The following is an 11,868-nucleotide window of genomic DNA, read 5'->3' as shown; positions in this document are numbered from 1 at the left end:
GTGAGGAGAAACTAACCACTTTTTAAGTTCCCATCACGGGCCAGGCAAGCCTACGTTAACTGCAGGTATCTGACCACACCTGATCTTTGTGGGGTAGGCGTACTATTGTCCTCATGTGATAGACCGACTACGTTAACAGATCTGATTCTTCACTCCTCCTTGTATGCACACCCTTTGACTTTGCAGCTCTTCACATCAAGAGGCATATTTCTCCAGCCCTCAGTTCTCAGTTCAATCCTGTAACTTGTTGTGGCCCCAAGGGATATAAACATACATGACTCAAGCAGAGGTTTGGAAAAGCGCTTGTGTGCTTCTGCTTGCACTTTTGCACCAGTTCTATCACTGTGAACATGTGCCCAGGCTAGCCTGCTGTACAATGGATGAGAGACCCGTAGAGAAGGGCTGACTTGTCCAAGTCAGCCCAGTCAAGGCTAGCCCAGAGCAACCAAGAGCCAGCCAGTCAGCCACAATAGGTGAGTGAGCCTGGCTGAGCCCAGAACAGCCCAGTCTAAATAGCCAACCTGCAGACTGGTATAAATAATAAATAAAAAATAAATAAATCCTTATTGTTTGAAGCCACTAGGTTGTGGGGTGGATCATTACATTGCATTATCATGGGAATAGATAATAGATACACACCTTTATCAAAAAATAAACTCTATTTTTTAGAGCAGTTTTAGGTTCACAGCAAAATTGAGTGGAAAGTATAGAGTTCCCATCTACCCACCGTCCCCCCAACACACACAACCTCCCTATCAACATCCTACACTGAGTGCTGCATTTGTTACCATCAGTAAACCTACTCTGGCACATTGATAGTCACCCAAAGGCCAGAATTTACATTAGGGTTCACTCTTGGTGTCTTACATTCTGTGGGTTTAGATAAATATATAATAGCATGCATTTACCATTATAGTTTCAAAAAGAATAGTCTTACTGCTTTGAAAACCCTGTGCGCTGCCTATTCATTGCTCCCTTCCCCATAACCCCTGGCAACCACTGATCTTTTTACTGTCTCCATAATTCTGCCTTTTCTAGGATATCATATAGTTGGAATCATATAGCATATAGCCTTTTCAGACTGACTTCTTTCACTTAGCAATATGCACTCAAGTTTCCTCCATGTCTTTTCATGGCTTGATAGCTCATTTCTTTCTAGCACTGAATAATATTCCATTGTCTGGATGTACCACAGTTTATTTTTCCATTCCCCAGTTAAAGGACATCTTGGTTGCTTCCAAGTTTTGGTACACCGTTTTTTTAGGTGAGGAAACTGAAGCACAAAGTGATTAAGTAGTCTGTCCAAAACACACACAGCCATTAGTGGCAGGTCTGGGATTCAAATTTATTTATTTACTTAAACTTTTTTGAAAAATTCAGTTATAGTCAGTTTACAATGTTGTATCAATTTCCAGTGTAGAGCACAATTTTTCAGTTATACATAAACATACATATATTCATTGTCAAATTTAGGTTTTATTCCTAAACTTTCATTAAAAACTTTGCCTTTTTATTTACTTTTTTTGTTTTTTTTTTGGGGGGGGGGTAAGGTAATTAGGTATACGTGTGCATATATATAGATATATGGTTTTTTAAACAGAGGTACTGGGGATTGAATCCGGGACCTTGCGCATGTTTACCACTGAACTATACCTTCTCCACTCCTAAAATTTTGCCTGTTTAGAACTCTCTGCCTTTGCCCATTCTGGTCCTTCAGCTTAAAATGCTCTTCCTTCGCTCTCTGTTCATCTCTCTGAGAACCTTCCTCACTCCCCTCCTCCCACTCCAGCCAAGGTATTCGCTAGCCCTTTCTCCATGTCTCCACTTTGAGTCACTTACGATGAAGATGTTAGGCAGTTCTCACTGAGGCAGATTCCAAAGTGAGATCCCAAATAAAGATGCAAGCATTTCTAACCAGGAGGCTGAGAACCAGTCATCTTAGGGTGTTAAGTGTTTGAGGGAGGGTTTTCTTTGGGGAGAAGGCCCAAGTTTTCATCTAGGATCAGGAAAAGAGCTACCATGCCAAAGGGCAGGTTTAAAGGGATGGCGGGAGACCCTTCTCCCACACACAAAAAGCGTCATTTCATGATGACCTCCCACCGGTCATTCTCGTTCAGTGCAAGGATTGAGACTGCCCCTCCAGTAGCACTAATTTCATTCTGCCCTCTGGATTCAGGAAATGTTTCCCCATCTGTCCTCCTCCCTCAAACATTAGAGACTTAAAGGAAAAAACCAAGACTGGTTCAATTTTGCATCTTCCACAGCTGGGCACTGAGTAATAATGCATTGTTTGTTGAAAGAGTGCATGAGTGAGCTAAGCTAATGGGAAAAATTTGCAACAAGTGATAAAACTGCCCCTCTTCCCGAGAGCCATTGGAGGTGAGAGTCATCAGAGAGCTGCCTCTGGGAAACATTTTTAGCAGAATTACACCTGGATCCTACAGTTTTGCTGATAGTTGCTCCTTGTTAGGGGCATGTAGGACCAAAGAGAAGGTGGCGGAGGAGGGGGCAGGCAGGCAGACCCCCCCCACTTCTTCCTCCCTTTCTTGGGCAGGGCTATTAAATGGCAGCTGTAACTATTCTGAAAGTCTGTGTGTGAGTGACCCAAGCTTAAATATTGGCAATCCACAGAGACTGAGGGGTGCTGGATCTCTCTATCATTCAGTAGGTGGGTCCAACCACTGAATTGTGGACAGGTGAGACCTGAAGCATAGCACTGTTCATTGGGCCCTTACCATGTTCCCAGCTCTGTGCTTTGGATCCACTTTTCATATGTACTTTTACTTAATATCCACAACAGCACTTGGACAATGTAAATTAATACCTACACTTTTCATATGTGGAAAGTGAGGCTCGGAAAGATTAAGGAACTTGCCAAAGTCACTTGGTCTGTGGCAGAGTCAGGAGAACAGCCCAGGCAGTGTGACTCCCAGAGCCCACAGGCTTAACCACATCTCTCCCACTGCTTCCCTTCCTGTGGCTCTTGCTTTTTGTCTTCCCTAAAGGTTACCCGAGAATCTCTGCTTCTGTCTCAGGGGCACACCATCTGTTAGCCCGGGGGAGAGTTCCCAGCCTCTTAGCCTCAATGCAAAATGAGGAAAACTATCCTTGCATACCCTGCAGCAAACAGCTTCACCCAACAAATAATTCTTGTCTCCTTTGTTTATATCCACATAGTCTCCTGGGCATATCTCAGCCACCACACTTCCCACGTGCATTATACATTTTATTTGTCAGGACCCATGTCATTGCCAGGCATGCAGTAGATATGCATACTAATTAGGATAGAATTTAAGCTGCTGTCACAACAAAGACACCTAAAAATGCAGTTTGTTTTGTTCTTACATAAAATTCTAGGGAGGTGTTATAGCAGCTTAAAAATACTGGGAACCCAGCTTCATTCTGTCTTGTTGCTCTGTGATCTTTAATGAATAACTTCCATCACATGACCTAAAATGTCTGTATTAGTTTCCTATTGCTGCTGAAACAAACTACCACAAATTTAGTGGTATAAAACAACACATACTCATTATTTTAAAAGAGCCCTGGGTCTTAACAGGGCTAAAAATCAAGGAGGTGGCAGATCAGCATTCCTTCTGAAGGCTCTTGAGGAGAATACTTTCCAATCACAATTTTCTTCTTTGACTCTGACTCTCCTGCCTCTATCTTTTCCTTTATGGACTCTTGTGATTACACTGGGCTCACTTAGGTAATCCAGGATAATCTCCCCAGCAAGATCTTAAGTTAGTCACATCTGCAAAGTCATTTTTTGCCGTGTAATCCACAGGCTCGGGGATTAGAACGTGGACATTTCTGGCGGCCCCTAGTAGACATCTGTCTACTATAGACGGCTACTCCAGCTCCTGCCATTCACCCATATTCCAACCAATGGGGAAGAGGAAAGGAGAAGAGAAGACATAACCAAGAAATTGTTCATAAATTACTTCCATTCATAACCCATGGATTAGAACTTATTCACATGGCCGCAGATAGCTGCAAGGGAATCTGGAAAATGTAGTCTTCTGCTAGTTGGTCGTGTTTCAGGCTAAAAATTATATAAATATGCAAAACAAAACAAAACCACACCATAGGGATTCCATTAGAAAACTCCAGACTGTAAGAAAATGCAGGACAAATAACTCAATTTTTTTTTCAATAAATTACAAAAGAAAAAGATATGGAGGAGAAATGTTTAAATTTATAGAGAATTAAAAGATTGGATCATGACTCAAACAAACAAATAAAAACATATATGAGATAACTGGAAATTTGATTACTACTTGGATATTTTATGTTAAAAGGAATTAGTTATTTTTTTTAGTATGCTGTTGGTAGTGTACTTAGGCCAACAAAAGTTCTGATCTTTTAGAAATACATAATCAAATATATACGAGTGAAATGATATAATATCTGAAATTTGTTTCAAGATAACAGGAGGGGAGGAAGTGGGCAGTGTGTTAACTGGTGAGGTTTTTACACAGGTTAATGATTGTCAGAGCTGGTAACAGACTCATTCTGCTGTGTCTATTTCTATGTTTGAAATTATTCATAATTGTTTAAAAATGAAAGAAAGAAGGTTCAGCTGGGAAGAGAAGAGGTAGGGGAGGGCCCGAATGGACAGGGAGCATATCTGATGGGCCCAGCAAGACCCCAAGACCAGACATCTTGCTCTTGTTCTCCCCACCTCCCCTGCCTCTCTCTAGTTCCCAGAACCAGCCCACGCTGAGCCCCCATCCCAAAATAGCTAAGGAGGGAACAGTGAGAGCCAAGACTCCTGAGCCAGGTGGGTCAGAGTTCAGATGTCAGGGCAGAGGTGGCCACCTCTTGACCACAGAGACACCAAATCAGCGCAGCCTCTGGTGACGCTGCATTTGCCTGTGTCCACCACGTGAGGGTGTCCCTGCTTCAAGGGCATGACGAAGTGGGGGCAAATTCATCCTTATCCACTCAGAGAATCCCGCATAAAGGAGCCTCAAGAAGCTGTCAAATCCATTGTCCTGTCTCCAAGGTCGGCTTCCAAGAGTTGGCCAGATACGTAGAGCCAAGAGACCAGAGTTCCCATCCCAGAGTCTCCACAGCTATGCATTCGTGAGCCTTGGACAAGTTGCTTAGAACCCGGGGCCTTAGATATCTACAGTATACAATGGGGATGAATGTCACTGGTGTTGGGGTGGAGCAGGGACCCTCGCCACAGAGTAAGCTCTGCTGGGCCTCAGCCTTCTCTGGGGTGCCTTCCACAGAGCCATCTCCTCGGGCCTCTCCCAGCCCTGGCCCCTGGCCCTGCCTGCACCAGCCTGCACCAGCCTCTCTGCATCTGTCATCGGCCCGCTCTTCTCCCCCCGGGCCAGGCTTTGTTTGGGGGCGACTGGCAGGCTGCCCGTGTGCACGGTGGAGGCGGCGACGCCCACTGCAGCAGACAGTACTTCATGGGCTACATGGTCACCCACACTCCAGCCGCCCTGCACGCACCACAGCCCCCAGCTCCAAGAGGTTCGGCCCAGAATAACCAGGCTGGGCCCCAACTGCCCCATCCTCGCCCCACCCACTGCTTGCTCATAGCTTCCATCCAAAAGGAGAGCATGCAAAGCAGGAAAAATCCCCAGGCTCCTTCTGAGCACTGGGACACAGTCTCTACTCAAGTCCACCACACACCTTGACATTTGCTCCCTCACTGTCCTGTGAGACAGGCACTAGGACGAGTCGTGTTTGACAGCTCGGAAAGGGGAGGCTCTGAGAGGGAAGTGAGAGGCAGAACCAGCATTTAAGTCCCGGTTGATCTGACCCCTTAGTTTAGTGGAGACGCTGGGAACACAGCCCCCAGCACTGGTGACCCAGTCTCAGTGTCACACAAGAGCCAGACCATATTCTCCAAGGCCAAGTTCAGACAGGGCCAGAGAGAGGTTGTGCCGCATCTGCAGGAGAATTAGAAGACTGTGACATTCATGGTCCTTGGACTGGGGACCTCTGAGTTGACTGCCTTTCCAGTCTGAGAAACAGGCTTCTGCAACTCATGCTGGGCCCCAGCCTCACTCAGGTTTCTGTTTCACTCATCCCTGGCCCCATGCTGGGCCAAGAGGGTGGGTCAAAGACAGGCCTCTGTCCTCCATGCTGAGAAGGGAGGCTGGGAGGCCAGGGAGAAGCAGGGACTCCAGCAAGACCCTTTCCTGAATGGAGTGGGGCCGGGAGTCCAATATCTCCATCTTCATGTGGAGACAGTGAGACCCAGGAAGGGACGCGGAAGGACTCTGGGAGGGCCGCACAGTAGCTGGCAGCCAGGGGTGACCACCCTGGTCTTTGGGCTCCAGTCCAGCGTCTCTCTGCTGTACAAGGTCGCTGTTCACCCCCTGCAATTTCTCCTCACACCACCCTCTACCCTTGACTTAATCTGTTGTCCTGCCTGGGAAACCGGTGGCCTTCTCCTCAGACGGGGCCCGGTTACCCCACTGGGATCGGAGGCTGCAGGCCCCAGATGGTCAGAGGGGCCCCACGTTGTATGAGCCACACGGAGACATCCGATGGCATGTTGTCATGCCTTCTGGCCTCGGCGCAGGCTGTTCTCTAAACCTAGAATGACTTTCCCTCCAGTTCCCTGGCTGGGCAAGTCTACTTCTCCTCCAATACCCCCAAGAAGAAGGGTCCCAACGCACTCTCCTTGGGGAAGTCTTCACAGGAATGTACAGGAGAGTTTGTTGCCCACTCTGGGTGTTTTGATCATTCATTGGTGGGTCTTCCTCTCCCCGCTAGGTGGAACTCCCAGAGGCCAGAGACCCGGTCTGAATCAGCCTTAGGTGCCCTGCAGAGCCTAGCCTGGAGCCTGCAAACAGAGTGAATACTTAAGGAATGAAGGGAATGTATGGAAGGTAAGCCTGTTGGGGCTCAAGGGCCATAAATCACGTTCCCAAGCCAAAGGGAAATCCAGGAGGGCTTCATGGAGGTGGCAGGATAGGAAACAGGAACAGGCAGATGACAAATGTCCTGGGCAGCTTGAGTACCAGTCAGGAGGCTCTCTGCCTTTTATTTCTCTGCCAGAAACCCCCTGGCCTGGGTGCCACTGGCCAGGGGTGGGCAGGTTTTAGGGAGAGAATCAGGCTTCCCCAAGGCACCCGACCTTCCCTCAGAGGCGTGTGGCTGGAGCAGCTGCTGGGGGCAGCAACTGGTGTCTGTCCCTGGAGCCCAACGGCTGTGTGTGCCTTAATCCCAGTTCCTTGGAACCCCCTAGGCTGGCAGGTGGGCTGATTAGGCAGAAAAGAGGCAATGGGAGAGGGGTGGGGAGCTGAGGCCCCTCCCCAGGCCTCCACAGCTGCCCACTGGATCCTGTCACATGCATCGTCCCCATCCCCAGGCTCCTTTCACCAGCTCTCCCCACAGCCCGGAGCTGCTCCTCCTTCAGCCTTTACATGGAGACCTGACCTCCTCTAGGCAGGAAGATTCAGCTTAAAAAGTTCAAATCAGAAACTGCAAAGAAGAGGTGGATGCCACAGCCAATATGTCCCTTAGAATTTTTCTTCTTGGTGGAGCAGGGGACATTTAGGCACATAGGTGGCAGCAAGTGTTCATAGGGGAGGAAGGTTTAGCTGTGCGCCTAACACAGAATACAAGCAGCGTGGGACACAAGTGTGTTCTGGAAGGGAGGGGTACACAGTGTGTAAGGCAAACACGTGGGTGAGATACACGTGGAGCATGAAGGGTTAATTGTATATGATGCGTAATGGGTGTAAGGTGGACATGGTGTGAAGAGTGGACACAGTGTGGAAGATTTGTCCTGTATATGAGATATATGGATGTGTGAGGTGTCCGCTGTGTGGGAGGTAGAAACAGAATGTGAGGTGTATATGATATATAAGGTGTACAGTGTGTGAAGTGTACATAGAGTGTGAGGTGTACATGGTGTGAGGTGTCCAGGGCTGTGAAGTGCACACGGTGTGACGGATGTACTCGGTGTGTGAGGTGAGCACTGTGAGGGTGTCCACAGGTTATGAGGTGCACATGCCCACGACATGCCACGAAGGCACGGGGAGGGATGGGAGTGAGGGCAAACGGTCCTTCCAAGGAAACGTGCCAGTCAGTTCTGTCCTGGGCCCAGACACTGGACCGCTGGCACAACCTCCTGTGAAGTGTCCTAGGCAGAGGAGAGAGAGGGACGTCTGTTTTTTCACGAATCCTTATGTGCATGGAGTGGGCGGAGACTTGGAGAGGCCTTCTCCTCCTCCTCCTGCATCCACGCTGTCTTAGCTCCAGGACAACGTGCTTTTTGAGGAGATGCTATCCTTTGGTGATGTTATTTCTTAAATCCTTCATGCTGCAAGTTATACTTGCATTTGTTTTAAAAAATGTATTGTTTTATTGTTTGTTCAATGGAGGTGGTAAACTCTTCTTCATGCAGCTCTCCTCACCCCAAGAACCGAATGCCATTAGGCTGGAAGAAAAATTAGCACCTTCCTGAACCCTGCCTGCCTTAACACTTCTAGTCATTAAGCTATTGTCACCTTATTTGTGCAGTTTAGGAAACCAGAGCAAGTTTGTACTTTAGACTCCAGAAATCTAGGCCCACAAAGACCCCTGTACTCAACTGTGAGGCAGAAAAGGCTTTAATTACATAAAGGATAAGCTTGAAGAAAAGAAACTGAATGGATGAAGTCCTCAGGTCTTTCCAGAATCATCAGGTACCTCTTAAACTGGGGCTCAGCTTTCCTGGCCTCTGTCAAATAGTGCCGGCTCCTGCTAATTGCCCTCCCCTGGCTCAAAGTCCCTGGAGAAGAAGCTGGAAGTGGGAGGTAGAGCCCGAGACTGAGGTATCCATGCAGGGAGGTGCACAGGGCACTTGGAGTGAGGGGCCAGGCAGGGTGAAAAACTGTGCGGCCTCCGTGGGTTTCTGTTCCCACAAGGCCAAGCTCACCCCAGACACACCCCATACCCTCCCCACTTCCCTGTGCCCACAATGCACTGTACACGGGTCTCTGTGTGCACAAAGCATCTCATCCTCACCTCACTCTGTGGTCACAAGTCATCCCTCCAAGCCATCCTCGAGTCCCATCTCATGCCACCCCCAATGCCCTCACCCAGACCACGCAGCAGCAGACATTCGGGCCAAGGGTTCCTAGAGCAGCAGAAGCCATGCCTGTCTCATCCCCCATACAGTCCTCTGCTCCTGGTGGAGGCAGCTGTCCCAGAGAAGGTGCTCAATAATGATCTGCTCTCTCTGCCCAGAACATTCTTCCTGAGATGGGCTTGTGGCTCGCTCTCAAAGTTCTTTTACCTCTTTGCGCAAATGTCACTGTGCCTACCTGACCGCTCCATTTCATTCTGCCCTGGCGTCCCAGTTCCACTCACCCTGCTCTGCTTTTCACATCTCTCAGCCTCCTGACATATTCCATGATGTACTTAGCAGCATGTTTATTGTTTACTGTCAGTCTTACCTGCTGGCATATCGGCTCCACAAGGGCAGGGAACGTTGACTGTTTTGTTCTCAGCTGTACTTCCAGCACCTGGCACAGAACATGCTGCCTAATATTGTTGAATGAGTGAATGAATCAGAGAGCAGATGACTGGCCCTGGGCATGCGCCCCTACAGTGCCCCCCACCACTGCCCCACACAGCCCCTCCCTGCACACAGGGGTGGGGGGAGTACACATGCCATTTGTTGTCTCCCTGTTCCCTTCCCCCTCCACGTGGACCCCTTTTCTCCAACTCCCAGTTCATCCACTAGACTCCCAAGCCCTGCTTGTACATGGGAAGCTGGGGAGTACCCCAAAGGGAGAAGTATGGCCATCTGTAGGGACTCTCTGGAACCCTGGGCTTGAATCTAGGACATCTATTACCCTCTTGACCAACCCAGACTGGCCCCAGGGTAGGATCCATATCCAGTTGGCCGGCAGGGAGCAAGTTTGGCCAGGGACAGAAGTGGGTGTTCAAGGTAGAACAGGGGCAGGAAGGGAAAGCCTGGAGAAAGACAGGGGACCCGGGGCTGGCCCTGCCCCACCTGGCCCTCTCGTTTTCACCTTCTGGCCCTGTGGCCCATCCCATCCCCCAGCTAGATGTGTAGCCTGTGCCAACCCCGGGGGACAAGGCCACAGGTCCAGCCTATGCAGGGGCAGGGTGCTTGAAGACCAGGGCAGGTGCAGGCTGGATTGGGTTTCCAGAGGCTATATATATATATATAAAGGCTGCCGGGAGCCCTGGGGCCGGCTGCTCCCTGAGGGTGCAATGCTGTGGGACCCAGCCAGGCCTGCATTCCTGCCCAGAGGCTGGCTCTCCATTTATAGCCCCAGGCAGGCGGGCCAAGGAAGCTGGGGAGGGAGGACTGGAAAGGGTGGAGAGAGAAGGGACTCTCCCTCCCCACCAACTGCCAGAGGAGCCCCTCACTGGGAAGACTGGAGAACCAGGGCCCGGGCTGAGATGTGCCCTTGCCCCAGACCGCACAGCCCACCACTCTGCTCAGCCTTCAGATGGAGGGAGAGGTGCAGGGCGGGGGCGCCCCTTCCATAGGGCCCTCAGCCCCTTGCCATTGGCCTCTCCCAGAATAAGTCTTGCACCCGTGACTCCAAAGGACCCCCTCCACTAGACTCTACCATACAAGAGTTTGGACTCTTTCTGCTTTTCCCTCCCTGCGCCTAACCCAGCACTAGGACTAAGAAGTCCCAGAGCCCAGGGTGGACATTTTTCTCCCTGATCTTTCAGCAGTCGTTGGAGGGGGGGCGGTCATGTTGGTCAATGTTTCCTAAAAGATGCGATGGTACAACCAGGAGAGTGACCCCAGGCAGGCGAGGGGCCCAGGTCTGGAGAGGTCTGTAAAGGTCGCCAAGTCCAGTGATTCCCAAACTCCAAGCAGCAGAAATCTTGCAGCAAACAAAATCCCAGTCAGAAGTCTAGTATACAAGTGCCTTGTACCACTAGAGTGTGTATGCGTTTTAAAACCATGCTTCCTGATTACCAAAGAAGGTGAAGTTACAAATCAAAGCCTGTCAAAGCAGTTTAGATTTCTAAGCCACAAGGGATAAAATACTAAATGTGTTCGGTAAATTTGCACATATAACACTTAACTTATTGTAAAGCTACCTTGATGACAGTCCTGAGGTGGTTTTTATGAACACAAAACACAAAACACAAAAAGCAAAGTTGTAATCATTTACATTTCAGAATCCAATTTATTTCTGTGTTTTCTTTGCTTGCTCAGGTTTGAGAAGAATCCAGATTTGCATGGATAAGGGACTTAAAGAGCTCACCTGGAAGTCTCAATTTCAGTTACAGGGTTTGATTGATTCATTCATCCAAGAAATATTTATTCAGTGCCTACTATGTGCCAGGTATCCTGCTGAGGCGTGAACAAGCAGGAAGAAATATTTATTTCAAACTAAATTACTAATATAACAACAATTTACATTCCTCATTGTGAGTATAAGTCAAAGGAAAAGACTCAAGGTTATAATAAGCACCGAATCTTTCTGTAGTGTTCTGTGCCGATATTGCTGCAGGTCATGTGTAATTGCTCAACATAAAAGATCATGCTCCAGGCAGACAGCCTGAGTCTGGCCTGGGAAGAGCACATGTGACCCAGCATGTAGGTCTAATCATGTATGCGACTGCCCGGTTTAGAAGCAATAACAACTATCTTCATTAATGACATTTTTCAAGAAGTTCGTTTATATGCATAGAGATTCAAAGGCCATGAGACCACCCACTCCTTCATTTGGTATTTATCAAGTTCCTACTACGTGATGGTCACTGTGATGGTTTTTCCAGAAATGCCATGGTGAACAAAGCACCCCTGACTTCTTGGGGCTACGTCAATCAGTGAACAAACTAATAAAGAAGATAATTAAAGAGTGATTGTGTTAAGAAGGAAATGAGCTGGGGAGTGTGACCAGCTAC

Source organism: Camelus bactrianus, chromosome 10 (assembly GCF_048773025.1).
Source record: "Camelus bactrianus isolate YW-2024 breed Bactrian camel chromosome 10, ASM4877302v1, whole genome shotgun sequence".
In the NCBI taxonomy this organism is placed as follows: domain Eukaryota; kingdom Metazoa; phylum Chordata; class Mammalia; order Artiodactyla; family Camelidae; genus Camelus; species Camelus bactrianus.
Note: the sequence above shows the minus strand (reverse complement) of the source record.